The sequence below is a fragment of the Maylandia zebra genome, linkage group LG5 (assembly GCF_041146795.1).
Source record: "Maylandia zebra isolate NMK-2024a linkage group LG5, Mzebra_GT3a, whole genome shotgun sequence".
Classification (NCBI taxonomy): Eukaryota; Metazoa; Chordata; class Actinopteri; order Cichliformes; family Cichlidae; genus Maylandia; species Maylandia zebra.
Window position 1 is genome coordinate 8,438,862 of NC_135171.1, and position 23,480 is coordinate 8,462,341.

General features: G+C 41.9%; 2 long non-coding RNA genes across 3 annotated transcripts; one reads left to right on the plus strand and one right to left on the minus strand.

The window, feature by feature from the left end:
- Window positions 1-7,593: 7,593 nt before the first annotated feature.
- Window positions 7,594-9,526, plus strand: LOC143418570 (uncharacterized). The gene is made up of 2 exons (XR_013098571.1): window positions 7,594-8,133; window positions 8,924-9,526. It is a non-coding gene; the product is annotated as an uncharacterized LOC143418570 (long non-coding RNA).
- Window positions 9,527-9,679: 153 nt separating this feature from the next.
- LOC112434823 (uncharacterized) lies at window positions 9,680-11,543 on the minus strand. Of its 2 annotated transcripts, none has more exons than XR_003024246.2 (4): window positions 11,239-11,543; window positions 10,673-10,851; window positions 10,369-10,450; window positions 9,680-9,835 (listed from the first exon to the last, which is right to left on the minus strand). It is a non-coding gene; the product is annotated as an uncharacterized LOC112434823 (long non-coding RNA). The 2 variants fall into 2 exon arrangements; XR_013098570.1 differs by having other exon boundaries at window positions 10,369-10,495.
- Between the last annotated feature and the right edge of the window lie 11,937 nt (window positions 11,544-23,480).

The following is a 23,480-nucleotide window of genomic DNA, read 5'->3' on the forward strand; positions in this document are numbered from 1 at the left end:
AATGGTTTGCAGTTTTTACCATAAGTGAGAAATACATTAACGTGTACTCGTAGTCATTTTTTGTTTCCTGAATCACATGGGTGACTTTGGTGAATTTTGAATAACGTTAAGTGTCTGCAGCCTCTTCTCAAGGAAACAGAAAGTTATAAATTTGCATGTGATTAAAGAGGAAAAGGTGAAAAAACACAGCGCTGTGTAGATGCTCTTCACTTTTTTTTCAGTAATGAAACTCAGTAGCGCTTTTAATGCCAGCCAAAATCAACTCCGACATCAACTGCCAGCCATCGAAAGTTTGCACATAACCCTTTGTCCTTAAAAGCCACAAAAATGTCTTATGCTAATGCAACCTTATCACCATATTGCACAATTCTGCAAAACCCTGAATTTCCATCAGCCTCCTTTCTCACGACCCGTGCCAATCTTTTTTTGAGTTCCTGTTTTCTCTTAAGCTTGCTGAGCCCCAAGTGACTAAGAGCACATGAAGACTGCGATTATGGTTAATAAAACACAATTTTTAATTGTAGCATGGAGTGAATGATACTTCTTCAGCACCCCGACACCTACAGTGTCTACCAAGGTACATGCTGGCATGAACTGTATGTAAATGACAGAGCGCTGTGACATCACCTGTTAGACTGTGGTGTCCCAGAGGGTGGCAGATCTGACTGAGAAAGTGAGGGACACCGCATGCTCACAAGGTAAGTAATAAAGATTTTAACCATCACATGCAGCCAGGGCATCTTCAGTCACTCCTGACATTAATTCTCCAAGTCTCTGCAACACTACAGGATAAACCTTCTTCTTGAAGATATATATTTTCTTGTTTTGATGATGGCAGTTGTATAGAGCACCGTCAAACACATCATTCCAAAAACCTTCCATGTGTTTAACTTGGATGAGAGCACATGGTGGCTTGTAAGAAACGGTTCTTCTGAAAGATACCAGTGACATCAGGCTAGAAATAACGCTTTCCTGTTTTAAAGGCTAAAACCCTTGTTAGAAGCTAAAACAATAAAATCACATTAAAACACATTAAAAACAATCATTCAGAACAACTTAATGGATGGTGTCCAGGCTTAATGGTTTGGGATGATGATTTTTTGCAAGTCAACCCAAAAGATATCCTGGTATCTTAAAAAAACAACAACCCAAAAACCAAAACCCAATTCAACCCACAAATTTTGAGAATTTTAGTAGAGAGAAACCAAAGAGCAAAATGCTAACTCGTTTGTAATTTCAGGTCCAGTTCCTGCCACACTCTGTTGCTGCTTTATCCGGATTTGCTTATTGTATCTGTCTTTCTTACTGTTAGAAATGTTGCATTTAAATTACTTGACACATAAAAAAAACGTTACTCCCTTTAGGTTAGCTCCTCTTCTCAGACACTAGCTAAATGCTAAAGTATCACAACCACAACTTAGGGACAAAAATGCCATTCCGCTTCACTCCAGCCCCTGTGTATAGGACAGGTGTGCTTTAAAAATATAAGGATTAGAACATACATATATATTCATGTTAAAATATAGTAAAAAGTTGTCAGAAAAATAAATACTCAAATGAAGTATTGACACCTGAAAAATCTCCTTAAAGCACAGTAATAATGTATTTTTATTAAGCAGTTTTGTGGTAGTTTTGCGGTGTTTTTTGGCGACTAGGCTCGGCTAGCATTGTTTATGCTAGGCTAAGCTAAACTGGTTTCTTTCTGGCAGTAGCACCGAACATGAACACACTGACAGAAAATAGAAAGGCAGTCTGGTTTTACTCCTTGCACAAATATGAATGAGCCAACTATTCATTCAAAGTCCTCAGCAGTGCACAATTTTTTTTTTTAAAGTGGCTTTTTTTTAAAAAAAAGTCTCTATTTGAGATGAGCTACTTCTCTCTAACAAACATTTGACTCATGTGCTATTTTTACTCTGTTCTCAGAAGACATTTCAGCCAAACAGCTCTTCACATTGAGTGAGACATTGTAACAAGCTCTCCACCCCTGTTCGTACCTTTCCCACCTCAATTGTAGACCGTGCTGCCAGGTGGAACTGTGTCAATCTCTCACTATCATTTGGCATGAAAACCTTGCAGAGTTTTTTTTCAAATGCATATGGTGGAACCTGCACAGACGGATACCTCATGCTGGCAATTTCATTCCACCTGTCAGTGTCTATCCCTTATGCCTGACATGTACAGGCGCACAGTCACGCACACACATGTGGGAGAACAGCGGAGGTGGTAGTGCTGTAGTTAATTAGAATGTAACGTATCAAACTGCATTTTCTCAGTACCTCCGTGTGTGTGGGGAGGTTAATTGTGTGGGCAGAGTGACTAGCTGCATAGCTGTTTGTGTTAATTCAACACAGAAACACAGGCTATGTATGGGAGTATCTAATAATAGAGACATGGACAGATTGGAAAATCCTCTGCCCAGGAAGAAGAAAAGTGCTTTAACTACATCTCAGAGTAAGCAAAGAGGCAGCGGGAGGAGAGCAGGAGGAGGAGGAGGGAAAAGTTGAGAAAAACGAAGACGAGGGAGAAAAAGGGTTTGTTTTCCACTCTCTGTTCGTTCTTTGTGATCAAGAAAAAGCAATGCTGTTCAGTTTCTGGATGCCGCTGTGGTGGTATACAAGACTTTTCAGCACCACATTTGCCTCCTTGCTCTTTGTGTGCAGACCCTTCGCAGGCCTCCCAAAGACACAACTCTTTAATGAGCATATTGATCAGTGTTTCTCACACCTTCATTTTCCCCACAGAGAAAGGAAGGAGGAGAAAAGGATACAAGGGGAGGGGGGAGGAGAAAGCGATGAAGAGACGAAAGCTTTAGAAAAGCTTTAGACTCACAAAGTGGGTTTTTTTTCTAAAGACCGCAGGGGAGTCAGCTTTGTGCCTGTAAAATTCAATTTACCTTTTCACAGATGGGCTGTACTGCAGCTGGTATTGAGGTGCACAACTCGTAAACTGCTCTGAATGTGTGTGTGTGTGTGTATGCTCCTCGTATTGCATGTGCATTAGTGAATATCCATGTGTGTGTGTGTGTGTGTGCACATGTGCAGGTGTTTGTGTGTTCATGTGTGTGAGCAAAGCAGCAGTGTAAGCCACCCTGGTGTGAACCTGGGCTTTCTCTCGGAGCGCCGTCTCGCTCCGGTCGCTTCTCTGCATCACATTACTTCTCCACCTCCACCCACCCAGCAGCACAGAGAGAACGGGAGGGAAAGAAAAACATTACAAACAAAAACAAGACGAAAAAAAACATCAAAGACAGCCTGTGAGAGCAACTTAAATTGCTGGGATATGAGTTCTTTGTTGACTCGAGGGAGAACAGTCAATACTGTGCAGTTTGGGGGAGGTGGCTCTGTTGTTAACATCCATCCCTGTGTCTCCTGGGTGTGGGGCTGCACTTTAACAAACACTATGTAAGTGATAATAATATGCTATGTCAGCGGAACATCCGGTTCCACTTTGTATGCGACCCGAGTTCTTTCAAGTGACGCTCTGCAGTGACATTTCCTCACAAAATCAATTCCTCTCAGCCAGCCAGACAGCTTGCTTGGCCGCAGAAAACATCTGAAGATTACATGCTTGTTTGCACTGGTAACTCTGCTAGTAAAACTAGTGACAAGATAGGACAAGGAACACTTGTAGATAATGTTTTATTAGATATTGAGTGCATATGCTCTGTAGCGCTGATGTTACAGAGCATATGCACAACCCTAAAATGCTACAGAGCTGGTTAACTGACAATGTTGGAAAAGCCATAGAAAGTAATTTTTCACATTATCTACACAGAAAAAAACAAACATGCATGTTCAACTGCAGTGCTTATTTTTATTGTGTTTATGTGATGTTTGTATTTTGTGCCACATCTTTGTACACAGCAAATTCAAAAGTGTTAAATGTTTTGGTGTTAGTAGTCTTAGAGTTAATTTTACTCTAAGTAGAGTCACATTCTTTTAATGTAACTCTGAGGTGTAAAATGATAGTAGTTAAAATCGAGTGTTAAAAATGAGTGTTTCTATGTCAAATCTGGAGGTGTTACAATGGAAACATTAACTCTTGACCTCTTAACTCTGAACTCCTACAGGGGCTATGACACCAACAGAGTAAATTCACAGACTCCGCCCCCAGCACCATAGGCTCCAATCAAAGCTGAAGTGAAGCCGTTTCAGAACATTTTGCTCTACATATTTGAGTTGTTTGCCATGGTTGGTAAGTCATTTTTTCAAAGATTGTTTCAATTATTATTATGAGCTTTTACTTCTGTGGCTCTTTGGAGTTGAGACAAAGCTGTGTGAAAGGCATTAGCCATGTTGCTCGGTGATAGCATAATATTCTGTTTTAGCTAGCTGAAAGGTATTGTTTGCAGGCAAATATCACAACCTTGAAAAAAGCTTGCATGTGAATTTTCAGTCAAACTTTTGGTCAAATACACCTAAAACAATGTCTAGAATGTGAAATGTTGGTATAATGGTGCTACTTGAAGCCTGAAAAGGATCTCCCATAAAAACAAAAACAAAAAAACCGAGCAAACAGCAGTAGCAGACGTCCTACGTGGGTTACTGACCTGGTAGCCTGGCTGCCCCTGGGTGGGTCCGGGATGGGCGTGAGGTTCTGGGGCGCTCCGTCTCTGGGCTGGGACCCGGACCGGGCCTCGGGGGCTTGGGTCCTGGTTGGTGTGTTGCCGGGGTTGTGGGCGGGTGGGTGCATGGGGGCCCAGCCCTGGAACAGGGTGCCGCCGGTGCATCGAGCCACCTGGGGGGCTCTTCAACTGGTGGGGAAGATTGTCACATCTTGCAGGAGCTTTCCTCTCCTCAGGAGCTCCCTCTGCAGGAGGGGGAGATACAGGAGAGGTGGAGGAAGATCTCAGCATGGGTGTTTATTGTCTTATGTAGTCTGGAAGATGAGTGGATGGTGGGGTGGGTGCAGTTTTCTCTGTGGTGGGGTTGGGTGGACTGTCCCGGGCTCTGTGGGGCCGGGAGGCGCTGCTGCACTGGGCCCCGGTCTGGATGGGTCTGGGCCCCCTTTCCCTGGCGGGTCGCGGAGTATGGGGGTGCCTACTGGGGTCAGCGGGGGAGCTGGCCCCAGGGAGGGGTCACTTGCCCCTCCCTTCCTTCCCTCCCCATCTCCAGCTGCCTCCCTCTTCCCGCTCCACCACAACCACCCACACATGCAGGGCCTTGGAGTAGGGGTATGTCACCAGGGTGCAGAGGAGGCTACCCCCCCCCCCCCCCCCCCCCCCCCCCCCTCTGTCCCCTTCTGGCTGCCTCTGCCTCAATTTTATCCCACAACTTAGACATTCACATTACTCACACTCTCATTACACATACATATAGGATCTTGGGGGTGGGCACGATACACGGAATCCAAAGTACCATCAGGGTGTACACCTCACCCCTGGCGTCGTTGCCCACCTCTCAATTTTAAATACACTTAGACATTGAGGGCTATCAGGAGGGACTATGCGCTTACCTGCTGCTCTCTGGCAGGTAGCTCCATGCCCTCCTGGGTTTTAAATGCACCTTAGAACACACATGCATCAACACTACAATGAGCGGGTGGAGGGAGGTTTGGAGTCTTCTCTCACCCCCATTCTCTGCGACCTGCTGGAGCGGGGGGGCTAAGAGGAGGAGTTGGCCGTCCGACTGCGGTCTGGAGTGTGGGGCCTTCCTGCTGCTGCGGAGTCGGGGCGGTCTGCCTCCCCCCACCGCAGGGAAAAGGGTAACACCACCTGGGTCTGGGTGCAGTTCCCCCCCTCCAGGGGCGAGGGCACCTAGACCCGGTTCGTAGAGTACGCTTGGGGAGTGTGATCGTGTGTACAGCGTCTCTTTATGTCTGTCTCCACGTTGGTTGAGTGTGGAGTAAGTGCATATGAGAGCATGAGGGTGGGAATGGATGTTTGTATCTGTGTGTGCCTGTATGTCTGTGTCTATATGTCAGGTTGGGTGTCAGGCGCCACCTCTCTGGGGACATCTCAGGCCCTCCAAGGTTTGGAGTCCTATCTCCCCCTACCACCACTTCCCCTGCCAGTGGCGGACTCCCTCAGACATCGGTGCGTTGGTGGTTCTTTGTGTCCGGGGATGGGCGTCGAGGTACACACCGGCTCACTCCTTGGCAGCCGCTTATCGGGGACTGGAGCCTGGGGCTCGCTCGGGCCACTTCGGAGGTGGGGTGCCCTCGGCCTCTCGGCCTGGGGCTCGGTCACTCAGGCACGGCTGGCTGCTGGCGGAGCTCACGGGCGCGTCACTGCAACTCCCCCTGGCTTCTGCTCCGCGGCTGCTGAGTGAGCCCTCATCTGGGACTCTCCTCAGCTCTTTCCGGGACAGTGGCGCGGCTGCCCCTCTGTTGGTCTTCCTTGGTCTCTTGTGTTCTGGGGGCCTCTGGATGTCTGGAGTTTTGATCTCCTCCATACCTGCTTCATGCCCTGGAGGACGGGGCTGTGGCCCCCCCACACCCTCTAGCAGATCATTACATGAAGGAACCTTTTAAAAACAAGCGCGTCCATGCTCACAGGTGTACACACGGGTGATCACACCCACAAACTACACCCTTTTTGGCTCGTACCTCAAAGCACACTGTGTTCTGTTGATCTTATGTGCCGCACAATAATGTTTAATATTTAGTATTTACTGTCATATTCCCATATATCATTGTGATGTTGTTTATTCTATTACTCTTGTTCTCTTCTGCTTGTTTTCTTTTTTCTTTCTCAGCAGGTGATCCAGGTGATCGATATATGCATTTTTTTTTCTGCCCATTCTGTTGGTTTTTGTCTTTTGCCCTTCTCCCCCGTCCCTCTTCTCAGCTGTTTCTCTTTCCCTCTTTCTTTCTCCCCTTCTTTCCCCCAGTCAAGTCTGTCCCGTATTCAGTAAGTGAAAATAAAATAAACAATAAAAGGTGAATCAAATGGACCATTACGGAAAGGCTGGGATGGTCAATTTGGTAAAGTAAATCCGTTGGGCATCTTTCTTTGCCTTTAGACAACAATTCTGATGGCAAAAGAGCCAAACGGGACAGGCAAAAAAAAAAAAAAAAAAAAAGTAGCAGACATCCTGACTGGATTCTACGTTAGCATAGATCCCTCCAGAGTTTTGTGCACACGGTTTAGGTAAAAATGAAAAAGGTTGAGGTTTTACATTTACATTTCAGTATTACCTGTTGTCTGTGTCTTTGTCTTTTGGGAAAATACTTTACACAAGTAATGGCTCAAAGAGGATTTTTTTTTTCTGTGCTGCAATTGTTTACTGGATTATTTGTGCCATTAATTTATGGAACTCCAAAGTGTTCAAAATTAAATAAATAAATAGGTCAAGATGAAATAAATAACTATGTGAATAAATAAGACACAGATATGTAATGTGAGAATGATATTGTGAAATCATGGAACACATTTTGAAAAAAAATGCTCATTATTGTGAAATATATTGCATTCTGCTATATACATTTACTTATTATTGTGAAATATTATTTCATGGTCATTATTTTTCACAATAACAGAGATTATTCCTGAGGCATTTTATTTATTTCCAGCCGTTTATATTCCAAAATGACCTTTTTTCAAAGTCAGTCTTTATTTCAAAATCCCGTTTTTCCCGATGGCCTATTTATTTCATAATGCGACTTTTCAGCAGAATGACTTTGTCTGTCAATCAATGTAAGTGGGCTGGACCTTTGCACCTATTGGCTTATCGTTTACCATCGACTAGTTTTCCTGGATACCGGCTCCGCGGACGGCTACTGCAGCTAGCAACAGCGTGCTAGGTCAAAAGTCACGGAGGATGGCGGACTGGTGTGAACTTCAGCCAGTTCTGCTCATTTAAGCAAATCAGATAGAGAGGGATCATTTACCTGTAGATACTGTTTTGAGTCGTTTAGATGATGTACTAAAATGCCTGGATGATAATTGCTCTTCAAGACGTTAGCATCGATGACAGCATTGTCGAAGGTTTAAGATCAATTCAGCACCGTGTTCGTTTGGAATACGCCGAGGAAGAACAGTCTTCAAATGTTGGCCGTCCACGTCTAGAAATCCCGGTGCAGCACTCAGGACATTTTAGTGCTGTCCGGGATAACCGTCGGGGTAATTGCCGATACGTTTTCTGTGTCTCCGAGCACAATTAGGAGGGAAATGACGGAGGAAGGTCTAAGGTAAGTTTATGCTGTAATTGAGCACCTGTGTGATTCTGTACACAGCATTGTTTAGATGTTGACCTTCATTATGACGTTTGACAATGAATTATTATCGCTTACTTTTTTATGTTACTGTCTAAAGTGGGGCAGCTACGGCTAAAGCTATCGGCGCCATCTCGGCGTTGAGACACGTTTAGCAGTGTTAGCTGTTAGTGTGTTAACTCGGAGACTGGGGTCAGTGGAGCCTGTAGGAACCTTTTACACAGAGAGTAGACCCACCAGCTTTCCACAGTCTACTTACTTATCACATCTTGTTAGACAGCAGGGTCATTAGTGCTTTAAATAGTACATAGTTGAATGTTTCATTGCTGTTTGCAGTTGATTGTTCTCTGATAACGCACAACAAGGTTGATGTTAAATAGCGAGTTTATTGAAATGGTTTTGTCTATTTCAGCAGCATTATAGATATACTTTCTCTGGTGTCTTCGGTAAAGCTAAAACAAGAATACATTTACATCCTTGGTTCTTTCAGCATTAATTGGAAAACTTTGAGATTTGCTGTGTGTCTCCCAAGCCATTCTTTTTTTATCCCACCTGTCAGGTATAGATGGCAATACTTTAAACAAAGTTAAATTTGTTATACCTGAAGAGAACCAATCCTGACCTAGAATGGGTGAATGAATAATTAGTTGGTAGCCAATGCCTAAGCAACTCACATAGGCCCTGGCAGACTCAATAAGTCCATCTAGGAACAGCTGCAGGAAACACCTCTTCAGTTTAGATTTAAAACATGTGCATGCTCTTTCAGGTTGATGAGGATTATGGTGTGGACTGGACAGGACAACATAATCGCTGCCCATCAAATGAGATCACCATTCCTGAGATTCAGCTCCCAGATGCACTGAATGAACAAGACCCTGCTGTGCTACCAATACTTCAAAATCACTTGTAGAAAGACATTATTACATTTAATCAGTTTCTATGTCAGGAGGATTTATTTATTTATTTTTAATTTCTACAGCTTTGTAGCTAATACTGACTCAAAACAGCATAACCAATTTCATTTTCAACAAAACAGTGAGTGGCTATAAAACAGGATTTGTTTTATACAGCTGTCACTTTAATGATATTCATCTCTTGGTTGGATATACAGTACATGTCAACTCTGAGCAGATTTAATACAATGAACACAGTACAGTAGTGTAACATCTTAATTCAAATAATTTTTTCTAGAAATTTTTTTTGTATCAGTAGCGAGTATAAACAAAACATACTGTGTAATTTATAATGTACAGTGAACAACTGATTTTGATATCTGAACTCTTCATCAGTTTATATTAAAAAAGCCATAAATGCTCACCTGTAGTGTGTATTTTTCACTGTCAAGTGTATTAAAAAGAACTAGAACTCACTAGATTGTCCGTTTCTTTGAACACTGAGTACAGTAATGTGATGCAAGAAAGAAGAAATGGTCTAATTTTACCATGTGGTTATGGAATCAATCGTAAACCAGACCAAAACCTGAGTCAGTAGAGTTGAGACACACCTGAATGTCCATTAGAAATGACTCATAGGTACAGTAGTGTGCAGGAAGACGTAGTACATCAAAACCGGTGGAAGCCTTTGGAAGATTGCTGTTGACCACTTCCACAGTCATTTCTCGGCAAGACTTCCCATCCTGTCCAAAACTTGATGAGGGCTTTTTGTTGTGCACAAGATGCTGCAACAGAAGATTGTTTTAAACTATAATGACATCCTATATTCATTATTTTGAATCTTTTATGGAGAAATACCATAAAAGATGACCACTTACATACAGGGCACCAGACATTTTTGCCCCACTCAAATTGCTGTTGTAGCTTTTATAGATATTTTTATGTTAACAAAGCTAAAAGTAGTCTACATACAATTCTAGTGCAACTGATAATGCCACCACTCTTATGTATTGCATGGAGCAAATAACAAAACAAAATTATACTATAGCGTAGAGCTGGGCGATAGAACGATAACGATATGTATTGCGAAATAACTTTTTCTCAATAGAAAAATTAAACTATTGTGATAGACCTCACCGCTCTTGTCCTTTTATAAAAAAAATAAAAATAAAAAATATCGTGATATGAAAAAATCTCATATCGCCCAACTCTACTATAGTGTACTTTGTTAATGACCCAAGATCACTGGACTGTATGTAATTTACCAAAGTATAATCAGAGAAAACCAATGGCAAAATACCTATCGCAGCAGACTTACCATTTTCAATGAAGGACCGAAGGTAACCTGCCACTCTGCATTTATCCTCGAGAGCATTCCTCTTCTTCCTCATCTTCATCTTCTGTGGCAGGCCACAGTCATTTTATAGCTTTACTTATCTTGTAGTCTTAAGAGCATCAGCAACATTAGGTGTATTTTTATTAAATGTAACCCAGCTGTTCAACTAACCCATGCATACAAAACAGTATATTGGTGTTTTGTGTCAACAATTAATGTTCATCCTTCATAAATTAACCAAATACCTTTTACTATTCAGATGTTAAAAGATGTGACCTGACCTTACCTCACAACAGGGAGCAGTCTCTGATTCCCTTGGTAAGAAAAGAGGAATGATGTCTGATCTTTCTGTCAGAAGTGGCCATACCATGGTCTCCTTAAGCCCTTTCCTCAGCTGCTTGACTTGACGACTTGTTTGTGTTATGACCTACAACTCTGAGACCAAACCAAAGCTGAAGTTGGAGTCTGTAAAGTGACACACACTTTAAATGTTAAATATTTAAAGAACATCCACTGTACTAGTAAAAGCATTTTCAAATTATACCCACTTACAAAATCACTACGTTGAACTAAAATTGCTTTCTTTTCTTTCACATAGATTACTTGTCTTCCATATTAGCACAGAAGATAAGCCACTTTAAAACAGTCATGAATAACTATTACCTACAACAATGTAAATAGTAATACAGACATTAACCCAGAAGACAATTATTTTCTCTCACCTAATTTATAGAATTCTTTGCTATGATAAAAAACAGTATTAAAAAAAAATCTGTGACTAAACTGATTTAAAAAGCTCATATTTGCCAGACAGACAGACTAACCAAGCAATAATAACATATCGTTACTTACCCTGAACAGCGTTTCCTGGAGTGGCGCTAGCTGTGATAGCGTTAGCATTTGCTAACGTTAACACTGTGCGGTTGTGATGAGAACTTGGACCAGGGACCACTTCATCTCCAGTACACTGCTGCAATACTCAGACTGAGGTGAAGACGTTCAGTCTAAGCGGTTAGCAAGTTCTCTGAGTAACTCAGAAACGGACTTGTTTCCTGCAGCCATGCCCTTCACAAGAATTGATACACCTGTAACGTTATTCGCGCCCAGTGTTTTGCATTTGTCGGTGCCTTAAGTTTATTTTGAGCTGCATACTGCCGCCAGCTGCATTGGAGACGCATTGCACCATTAAACCTAAATCGACAATTCATGTGCTATTACTTATGTCTGAATAAAGGAGCAACCAATCACACAACTGGCTCCGCCCTGTCTCTCTTGATTGACAGACAAAGTCATTCTGCTGAAAAGTCGCATTATGAAATAAATAGGCCATCGGGAAAAACGGGATTTTGAAATAAAGACTGACTTTGAAAAAAGGACATTTTGGAATATAAACGGCTGGAAATAAATAAAATGCCTCAGGAATAATCTCTGTTATTGTGAAAAATAATGACCATGAAATAATATTTCACAATAATAAGTAAATGTATATAGCAGAATGCAATATATTTCACAATAATGAGCATTTTTTTCAAAATGTGTTCCATGATTTCACAATATCATTCTCACATTACATATCTGTGTCTTATTTATTCACATAGTTATTTATTTCATCTTGACCTATTTATTTATTTAATTTTGAACACTTTGGAGTTCCATATTAATTAGTGTCAACTAATTTTTTTTCAATCTCCACACAGGATATGCTTGTGAGGTTTGAATGTGGGGGAGAGAAGAAGTGCGTTGAAGTTCCACAAAGGGATGAATGAAGGACATGCATATTGTATTGAAGAAATAAGTGATGAGAATGCTGTTATTTGCATTTACCATGTCAGACCTTTTGATAAACAAAATTCTAATGAAAGTGAGAACATGTATACTGTTACTACGGTGGCCCCTAGAGACAAAGCACGTACAAACTCCAAAACACATGCAAATTCCAAAACACATGCAAACTCCAAAACACATGCAAATTCCAAAACTCGTACAAATTCCAAAACACTTGCAAACTAAAAAACACTTGCAAATTCCAAAACACTTGCAAACTCCAAAACACTTGCAAAACCCAAAACACTTGCAAACTAAAAAACACATGCAAATTCCAAAACAGGTACAAATTCCAAAACACTTGCAAACTAAAAAACACATGCAAATTCCAAAACACTTGCAAACTCCAAAACACATGCAAATTCCAAAACAGGTACAAATTCCAAAACACGTACAAATTCCAAAACACTTGCAAAATCCAAAACACTTGCAAACTAAAAAACACATGCAAATTCCAAAACACGTACAAATTCCAAAACACTTGCAAACTCAAAAACACATGCAAATTCCAAAACACGTACAAATTCCAAAACACTTGCAAACTCAAAAACACATGCAAATTCCAAAACACAATGGAAGTGCTCCAGGACGCTAGGGGCAGTGTTGAGCTCGATTTGCAAAATAAACGGCAAGTTTGTCTGTATGGGACGGTCTAGTCTCCGTCGCGCTTCCCAGGTTGCCTAGCAACCATGATACTAACCGCTGAAAACGTGTCATACAACTTGGTTTGACAGAAATGAGGGAGAACATATTTTGTTCATTTGTTTGTTTGTTTCTACAAGAGCTTTGTGTGATTTGATAAGTATCTGAGGCTGAGACCACAGGACAGTAAAACATGATTTTTGGGCTTCATTTCTGTACTGAACAGTTATTTCAAGATTAATTAGTAAATAAGAATTAGCTGATGTTGTTCATGAGACTAAAGTCATATCACTTTGGTAATGTAAATATAATATGGCCAATATTCTAGTTATTATATTAATCATTATTAGCTATTACAGCAGTGAACATGAACTCTGTGTCAAATACTGAGCTTCACTACAGATTCAAGTTGCAGTTATTTATATGTCTTATCACCTTAAATCTTCACTCAAAGACAAGTATCTTTGACAGTGCATATATAGGTGTATCATATATAAGAGACAAATGTTGTTCCTTCATGTTGGCATTACTAAATTTGGCTCATTGCTTACATATATTTATAAAAAGAAAATGTACAAGCTGTGATAACTGTTTCTGATAAAATGAAGAGTAGACCGATATATGAAATATTCCTTTATTGGGTGAGAAAATCAGACCATGTCATAACTGCTTTAAGTCATACAGAATAGATATCAGAGCCTTAAACAGGCTGACTTCTGCTAAATGGGTCAAACTGGGCAGAAAGTCTACAAACACATAACATCCTTATAGAATAGGATGTAACACTATAGATCAACTTACCTCAGAATATATAAAGCATATAAGCAATTACAGCAATATGATGCAACAAACACAGCAGTACTACTAATCCAAAATACTCAAAGCTTCATAGAACTGAAACAAACATTTATTTTTAGGTCCATTCTGCTGCTGATACATACTTTAGGTTTCTGAACATTAAACTTGTTGCTGCCTTTCATAGTGTGTAACTTGAAGGCCCTGAGTACTTTCTCCCACACTGAAAACACTGGGATGATCAAATTATTTGAACATTACCTAATAAGACTGATTCAGGACAGACAATTAGTTATGTTAAACTTTTCTAGCAGTCCTTCACAAACAGGGAACAGTCTGTCTATTCTCTCCATCTGTCAGCTGCTGCTGGCTCTTCCTCCTCCTCTTCCTCACACACTGCTGAGTTTGTCCTGGTGGATCATCAGGGGTGCAAAGCCTCACAGATGATGCGCAGCAGTGTGTCCCTCAGTCTGTCCTCACTCTGGACACTTGCAGTTGTCACACATGGAAATCAAATGTGTGATAAGCTGCAGGATTCAAACACAAGTGTAACTTATAAACACATGTTCATACTTTTGTTCCACAATCAGAGAGAAAGAAACAGAGAGCGAGTGCAGGACAGACAGACAGGTGAAAGTCTCAGGTGTACACACTGCTACAAAACAGCACAAAAGAAGGAGGATTTAGTGTTTGTGTTATTACGAAACAAGAAGAGTTCCCAGATGGTACAGTGGACACATGTGTGACCCCCTTGATTAAAGCATCTTTCTTTCAGCTTAACGAGTGAACCGTCAGCTCGTTCAAACACACGTTAAAGTCCGTTTGGCTCGACACCACCGAACAGAGGCAGCAATATAACATAGCTAACATTAACAGTGCAGTGAATCCTGCTTGTGCCGTGATATTCAGGACTGCAAACCGAGCAGCATCACTGACTTTCAGCTTGTTGTGTTTGTGGATATATGACTGACTTTAATTATCCACAAAATTATCACAATCTCTGTAAGATTAAGGTCGACTATATATATATATATATTTTAAAGTAAAGGCTTTAAAACCAAGTTAATTCTGAGAGTACAGACATGACTAATGTCACATAACTTTCCCGACATGTGGCCAACAATAATGGTTTAATGTTCTTCATTAAAAAAAATATTTGCGCATAAATAAGTGACATAATATTCAGTACTTACTTCTGAAAGTTTACTCTTCCTCCGCTCCGCTTCCACCGTTTTTTTTCGGCAAAATTATCCACACCACCACCGCACTATGAAGTCTGGGATATGTTGGGCCATGAAGGCTACACCGACCCATCCTTAAAATTCAGGGAAATTATGGACGCATTTGAGGGCCGCATTTCGAGCAGCCTTTGAATTGGGAAAGCCTTCTCTTGTCGCTGTGACGTAATCGGCCTTAAAATTCGGCCTCTAAGGCTGCAAACCCCAAATCCGGTCATTGGTACTTCCTGGCTTGTGTAGTTACTAGGTAACAAAAGCTCAACACTGCCCCTAGCGTCCTGGAGCACTTCCGTTGTGTTTTGGAATTTGCATGTGTTTTTTAGTTTGGAAGTGTTTTGGAGTTTGTACGTGTTTTGGAATTTGCATGTGTTTTTTAGTTTGCAAGTGTTTTGGAGTTTGTACGTGTTTTGGAATTTGCATGTGTTTTGGAATTTGTACGTGTTTTGGAGTTTGCATGTGTTTTTTAGTTTGCAAGTGTTTTGGTTTTTGCAAGTGTTTTGGAGTTTGTACGTGTTTTGGAGTTTGCATGTGTTTTGGAGTTTGCAAGTGTTTTGGATTTTGTACGTGTTTTGGAGTTTGCATGTGTTTTTTAGTTTGCAAGTGTTTTGGAGTTTGCATGTGTTTTGGAATTTGCATGTGTTTTGGAGTTTGCAAGTGTTTTGGAGTTTGTACGTGCTTTGTCTCTAGGGGCCACCGTAGGTGTGGACCCATATAGACACTTTAATAGTGTTGAAATCAAATCTGACAGTGTTAATTTGGACATGCTGGATTTGCTGTGTACCGGCCAAAAACAGCCCTCTTTCTTCCAGTGTGGAATGTGTCTCCTTACCCACACCGGCAGCATGCAGGTCCACTGTTCTGAGTTTGCAAGGTCCACAGCTTTCCACAGGAATTGCATGTTGGCTTTTAGAGATGATGACGACGATGGCCATATGACAGACATACTTTAGCAATAACCATAATGTTGTTGCACTGGCCTACACAGCAATTATTACTGCCCTCTATTTAAGCCTGAACTTGCAGGGTAACTCCATTATTCTGTGTTATTTTGCTGTGTTCAGAAAAACAACCAGATAACGCACAATGAAGAAGTTATCCACTGTCTCCACCACCTTCCAGAGATTCTGGGAGGCACGCAAAACAGCATATGCCTAATGTGTGTGGATGAATAAGGTTTTCTTTACATGTCATGTGCAACTATCTCATCACGAGATTTAGATTTGGTTCTTTGTGAGTCATGTGAGTCACCAGACTCAATCAGCACCACTAATAGAAAAAAAACAAGTAGAAATAAGACTCAATGATGCTGGTGATTACTAAAATTACTACAACAACTCTTTTCAATTAGCTTGTGAATGTTTGTTATATTGTCCAGGGGACAGGTATCATTCTGCACATCCACCTTTGATCTATGTGCTCTACTTTATTTCATTCTTCAATCAACTTCATCATTTTACAGTTGAGTGTGAAGCTGCAGATGACGAGAATAAGAACCTCCAAATACGAGGCCCGAGTTCTTGGGCGCAAAAGGCTGCTATGCCCACTCCGGGTTGGGAATGGGTTGTTGGCTCAAGTGGAGGAGTTCAAGAATCTTGGGCTCTTGTGAGGAAAAACGAAGGGAGGTGTTGGCTACAGTGAGGAATATAAAGGGTTCCTACCCTCACCACAAGCTGTGGGTAGTGACCAAAAAAATTACACTGCAGATACAAGTGGCAGAAATTAGCTTCCCCAGAAAAGGAGTTGGGGTTCACCCTTAGAGATAGGGTAAAGAACTCTACTCTATCAGAGTAGAGCTGCTGTTCTTCCACATCAGAAGAAGCCTGTTGAAGTTACTCAGGCATTTGTCCTAGATGCTTCTTGGACATGTCCCAGGTGAGGTGTTTCAGGCATGTTCAACTGGATTACTTGGGGATGTCCTGGTGTCCAGAAGGAGCTACAAGAGGAAAACAGAGTCCTGGGCATCTCTCCTTACACTGCTGCCCCTTAAACCCAGAGTGGACAAACAGCAGAAAATGGATGGATGGATGGATGGATGGATGGGTGGGTGGGTGTCCACTACTGTAACAGAATGTATGTGACAGAAAAAAATAAGGAAAAGCATGAAAAAAGTAACAAAATAACTGCTTGCATTGTATAAGTATTTGCGTTACTTGTTACAACAATAAAGTAACATTATTCTAATGAGTTTCTTTGTAGAGATTTAGCCAAAACAACATGACTGTAGTTTCTTTGTTTCTGAATGAAAACTGAAAACTTTTCAATAATTTCTTCTTCTTTTTTTTGTCCAGTTTACTCAAAGAAAAAAAAAATGGAGAAAACTGAATAAGTAAATTAAACTAAACAGGAAAAGTGCAGGAAAGAAGCAAGAAGAGAGAGTGGAGTAGAAGAAATGTGAGGACGTAGGTGTGAAGAAGATGAAGCAGCAATGAGAGAGAGAGAGAGAGAGCTTGTATGTGACTGTGATGGCTCTGTCAGGTTCTGTTAGCGTGATTGAACCTTCAGTGTAGCTCCTGGTTTATGTTTGTGTGTTCATGTGAGTCCATATCTGTGTGTTTACGTGCACCTGCCACACTCCACACTTCATACAGAGTTTTTAATGAGGAGGAAAATTCTCTCCTCAGCAACCCGAAGTCTCTGCAAAGTCAGGGATGAAAAGTGAGAGAGAAACGGTTGTCTTCATAGAACAATTACAGTGACACTCCCCCTCTTTCTCCAGTAGTAAAGACACTGTGCAGCTCTGCACCAGCCACAGCAAATGCTTTGACATTTCAGAAGCCCGAAAATGGAGCAACAAAAAAAGTAGCTTTCTTTGTCAACAGAGCAAACGTCAGAGTTGAAAGGGAGATACAAGAGCGGTGGGGAATTTATTCCCTCTTTGTCTGTCAGTCTGCGTCTCTGTCTGTAAGTCTACATGTCTGTCGCACACATATTATCTCTATTTGTATGCTTTGCTGTTGTATGCATGCAGTAACTCCCCATATTTATATTTATTGCCTAAGGTTTAACCATATTAAATAATTCACACATATTCAGGTAAACACATTTGAATAATGCATCTATGACAATCATTTTTATTGTATGTGAAGGTAAAGGCTTAACGTTATGTTTATGTATTTCAGTTTGGGTTGTTTTTTTTGTTTTTTACATCAGTGATGTACATATTATGCCCAACACCATGAGCCATGAACACAGCAGCAGAAGACACTCGTGGTGTCAGCAAAGAACAGGAAACTGAGGCTACAGCTCACACAGGCTCAATAAAGTGGAAAAAAGTGGCCTGTTCTGATTAGTGTTGATTTCTGCAGTAACACTTTATAATACGGCCCATGACTAAGTGCATGAATTGCAATGCGTTATATTTAAAATTATAATGTAATTATCTTTACAGATAAATACTTAAGTTAAATTTAATATATTTAATATTATATAAAGATGTTAAAAGTCAAGTTTAAGCTACTTGATAATAAGGCCCTGAAAAGTACAGAACTTTTAGGATGTAAAATATGGAAATATTCTTTGTTTTCCTGTAAAAATTACTGTAATATTACTCAATACTTAACTGTACTTACAGTTTAATTATTCCTTTGTTTCCTGTAAAAACCTTGTTACCCTGTAATTCTGGTGTACCTACCTTTAAGTACTTGTAAGTATATTTACATTATAATTTCAAATAAAAAACATTGAAATTCCATTTAATTAGAGGGTATTATGCCCTTAGTCATGGGTCATATTATAAAGTGTTACCCATTATTCAGATGGTACGGTCAGAATTTGCTGTAAACAACATGAAACAGAGCATTCTCATTCCTAACACGTAACATGGCAACAATTTGCCATGTCCCGAGGCATCTCATAGTAACGCGAAAGATAACCTTCCGTGTCCCTATGATACGCTTCGGATTGTGAAGGGAATCCAATAGAATAACGCTCCATGACACATACATATAGGGCCTTGAGGGTGGGCACGTTAACGGCGTCCAGTGGACGGTGTGTGTATTCAACCCCACCTCTGGCGCCGGTGCCCACCTCTCAATTTTAAATCCATGTAGACACTGAGGGTTCTCGGGAGGGGCCATGCTAACACCTGCTGCTCTCTGGCAGCAGCACCATGCTCTCCCGTGTTTTAAATGCACCTTAGAACAACACGCAGCAACACTACACATGAGCAAGAGGAGGGAGGTTTGGGGTCTTCACACACCCCTGTTCTCTGCTGGCCATTGGGGCGGGGGGCTGGAAGGAGGTGTTGGCTGTCCAATTGGGATCTGGGATGCGGGGCCTCCCTGCTGCTGCGGAGCCTGGGGCGGTCTGCTTGCCTCCACCCCGGGGGAAGGGTAACATGTCCTGGGTCTAGGTGCCGTTTCCCCCTCCAGGGCGAGGGTACCTGGACCTGGGGTATAGAATATGTTTGGGGAGTGTGATTGTGTGTACAGTGTCCATTTATGTCTATCCCTACGTTGGGTGAGTGCTGAGTATTTGTATATGTGTGCATGAGGGTGGGAATGCATGTTTGTGTCTGTGTGTGCCTGTTTGTCTGTGTCTATATGTCAGGTCGGGTCTTACACTCCACCTCTCTGGGAACTCCCAGGCCCTCCAAAGGCCTGTCTCCCCTCACCACACTCCCTGCCAGTAAATGATGCCCTCAGGGGTGCCTTGGTGGCTCTTGGTGTCCGGGGCTGGGCGCTCAGGTATGTACCAGCTCACCCACGGTGACTACTTGGCGGGGCCTAGCGCCTGTTGCTCGGTCAGGCCCGGTGGCGCCTGTGTCCGGCAGCCTCGCCTCTGTCAGTGCGCCCCAGGGCAGCTGTGGCTACAATGTAGCTTGCCATTGCCAGTGTGTGAATGTGTGTGTGAATGGGTGAATGACTGAATGTAGTGTAAAGCGCTTTGGGGTCCTATGGACTAGAAAAGCGCTATACAAATGCAGGCCATTTACCATTTACCATCTTCCAGGGCGTAGGGGGCCCTCGGGCCTCCGGCCTCTGGGCCTGCGGCTCGGTTCACTCTGGCACAGCTGGCTGCCGGCAGAGCCGGTGGGCACACCACTGCAGCCCCCTCTGGCTTCTGCTTCATGGCTTCTGGGTGACCCCTCATCTGGGGCTCTCCTCAGCTCTCCCCAGGAGGGTGGCATGGATGCCCCTCCGGTGGTCCTCCTTGGGGTCTCGCACTCTGGGGCCTCTGGATGTCTGGGTCCTGGATCTCGTCCATGCCTGCTTCATAAACTACACCTCTATTGGCTGATATTTCCAAGCATATTGTGCGCTGTTGGTCCTGCTTGCTACACAACAACATTCAATATTTAGTATTTACTGCTGTTTACACTTAGCTAGATTAACGTGATGGTGTTGTGTTCAGTATGTTGCTCTGTTTTTTTTTTGCCTGTTTTCTCTTCTTTTTCTCTCAACAGGTGATCCAGGAGGTTTTTTCTCTCTCTCTTTCTCTTTTTAAGTGCCCTCTCTCACTGTCCCTCTTCCCTTCTGTTTTTCTTTTCCTTCATCTTTCTTTCTCCCTTTCCTATCCCTCAGTCATGTCTGTCCCGTCTGTAACAACTGAAAATAAAATAAAATAAATAATAACAACAAAGGTCGATCAAATGGACCAATACGGCAAGGCCGTGATGATCCATTTGGCAAAGTAAATCCATTGGGTATCCTTGTTGGTCCTCAGACAACAATTCTGACGGCTAAAGAACCAAATGGGACAGGCAAAAAAAAAAAGAAAAAAGAATGACGCTCCAGGCGGTAACACACACTCCAGCCGTGTATTCCAGCCCTAACCATTCCAAATGGTTCCAATGTTTCCAAAGGCGTAACATACAGACGGGTTGGGTGGCCGAAAGCATAACATACCAATGATTTGTCACATAGCGTCGGTACGTTACGTTCTGGGATGAGAACGTGTTGCATGAAAGTGTCGATCCATCCTGACTTGTATCAACTCTTTAGACTGGTGTTGTCGGTGTAATAATGTGGGGTTTTTTGTTGTTGGTACACTTGTTAGTTCCAGCTAAGCATCATTTAAATGCCACGGCCGACCTGAGTATTGTTGCTGACCAGGTCCATTTGGTACACACACCATCTGATGGCTGCGTTCAGCAGGGGAATGGATCATTGCTTGTTTTCCAGTTTCCAGTATTAGTTAACTCTCTTGTGGTTACCTTCTGAGATGACTTGCCTATCTCGTCCTCACTGTTTCCACCTCAGTGTACATCGAGTCCTGTCTCATCTCTGTCTTAGTTGGATTTCCTGCATTGTGTTTCTGACCTTTTTCTCGAATGCCTACCTCTCTGCACCTTTTTGTTGTATCACTCTTTTGGAATGTATTGAATGGCTTTTTAAATTCAGTTTACTTTTTGATCATTTATTGTGATTTTGCTCTACTTTTGTATGAAGTCCTGTATAAACCTCAGTATATCCCTTTTATATTTTACAGAATTGCTTTTAAAACATATCAAGTCAGTCAGAAACTATGACTCACTATAGAGGAGAAAATGATCAATAAGAAATGGTCAATTATTCTCCCCCATGTTCTTCTTTGGTATAAATGCTCTATCCTTATATAGGGCGACCATGGTTCAGGGGGTTGGGAAGTGGGGCTGGGTATCGTCACTGATTTCTAGAATAGATTCAATTCCGATTCACAAGGTCCCGAATCAAATCTATTCGATTCGATTTGAATCGGGGAAATTTTGCCTCAGTCAGAAATATTATAATTCTGATCACGTATCAGTACATTTCCATATTTTTATATCTATACAAAGAAAGCTGACACTTGCGAGACTTTATCAAAGGTGTAAGCACAACAGCAGATGCCTTTGTGTCAAAGTAGCTGAGGATAAAACACAGAAAAACATGAAGGTGATTTTCCTGGCCTGGGATTTTATAGCAGATAACCTTAAAAATATTCTGCAGTAGATCAAAAATGAAAGAAAGTCATTAATCAACATATGAATATTACCTGATGCTGCTGAAGTGAAGCAGAGCAAAGTTACAGGGGTTTTATTACAGACACAACTAAGCGTTTTGCAATTTTGCATAATTTTAAAAAGTTTACATTTGTTCAGAAGCCTATTGAACAGCAGAAATGAGGCTTTCTTTTCAGAAGTAAGTAAAAGAAAAACACAGCGGCCAACAGCGCTGTAAACAAGGAAACTGTTCTTGAAGTACACTGAGAAAGAGAGAGAGAGAGAGAGAGAGAGAGAGAGCTGTGCATGAAGTGTGATTTTATCGTGGTGGAAGCAAAACAGCAAAACTAAGAGTGAACTCATGACGATGTTTACGTGAAGCGTAGTTTGGATCTTCTTTTGCTGCTGGTTCAATCAATATTGTTTAGAGAGAGATAAAACCTGCAGCTTCAGAATCAGCGCAAAAAGGGCGTAAACACAAAGCAAGCCATCAGTGAGCTGTTGGCTTTAAGCCCCGACCGTGTCCGTGCTGTCGGGTGAGAAAGCCACATCTCACTGATTCTGAAACGCGGGTCCATGCTTTGTGTTTACGTCTTTGTGCAGAAGCCGTGTTCCTGCTCTCATTTACTGTTTTAAATGTTTGGTGGTTGTTGAAATTTTGTGAGGTTTAATTTGAGATTCTGGATTAATCGATTCAGGATTTTAATGAATCGATTTTACGTTATCCAATCTAGAATCAATTTTAATTGATAAATCGATAATCAATACCCACCCCTATTGGGAAGCTCATCTTGTAACCGGAAGGTTGCTGGTTCGATCCCCTGCTCTGTCTGTCTTGGTCGTTGTGTCTTTGGGCAAGACACTTCACCTGCCGCCTACTAGTGTTGGCCAGAGGGGCCGATGGCGCGATATGGCAGCCTCGCTTCTGTCAGTCTGCCCCAGGGCAGCTGTGGCTACAACTGTAGCTGCCTCCACCAGTGTGTGAATGTGAGAGTGACTGAATAGTGGCATTGTAAAGCGCTTTGAGGGCCTCGAAAAGCGCTATATGAATGCAATCCATTATTATTATTATTACTTTGCAGGCCCAGCTGTTTCAGTGCTGATGTTGTGACACTTAGCACTCTCGGCTCACTCGGGTGTAATAAAACAAAATGACCAAATAAATGATGCTGTACAAGTTACATGACTTAAATGGCATTAGTCACCAAAGAGATCGCAGTCAGTTGTTGTCAAAGTGACTTTTGTGCATCAAGATGAGTTGATTCCCTGTGATAAAGAGATGTGTCTAAGAAAAGATGCGTTGATCAGCACAGATTGATCTGATTGCAGTGTGTTTTTGCAACACTGGTGGACGTGGAGGGCGTCAACCTCTGGCTAATCAGCTGCTCACTGCAACTACTTGCAGTCAGTCTCTACCAGCTAAAAAAGTTCAGTGCTATCACTGGGCAACCACGTATTTCTGTTAATTACAAGGAGGTTGCCACAAGTTGCACACAGAACTTACACACTGGGGTGCTACAAAATTCTTCCTCTAAATCACTTTAAGGCAACATGAGAATCACAAATGAGGACTGCACAGAGGATAATGAAGTAAATATTGGAGTTATGGACCCACAGCGCAGTCATTTGGCGTGTGGAGTGTTTGGCTTCAAAGTATTTGGGTATTTTATTCACCAACTGCCTTTAATGGACCT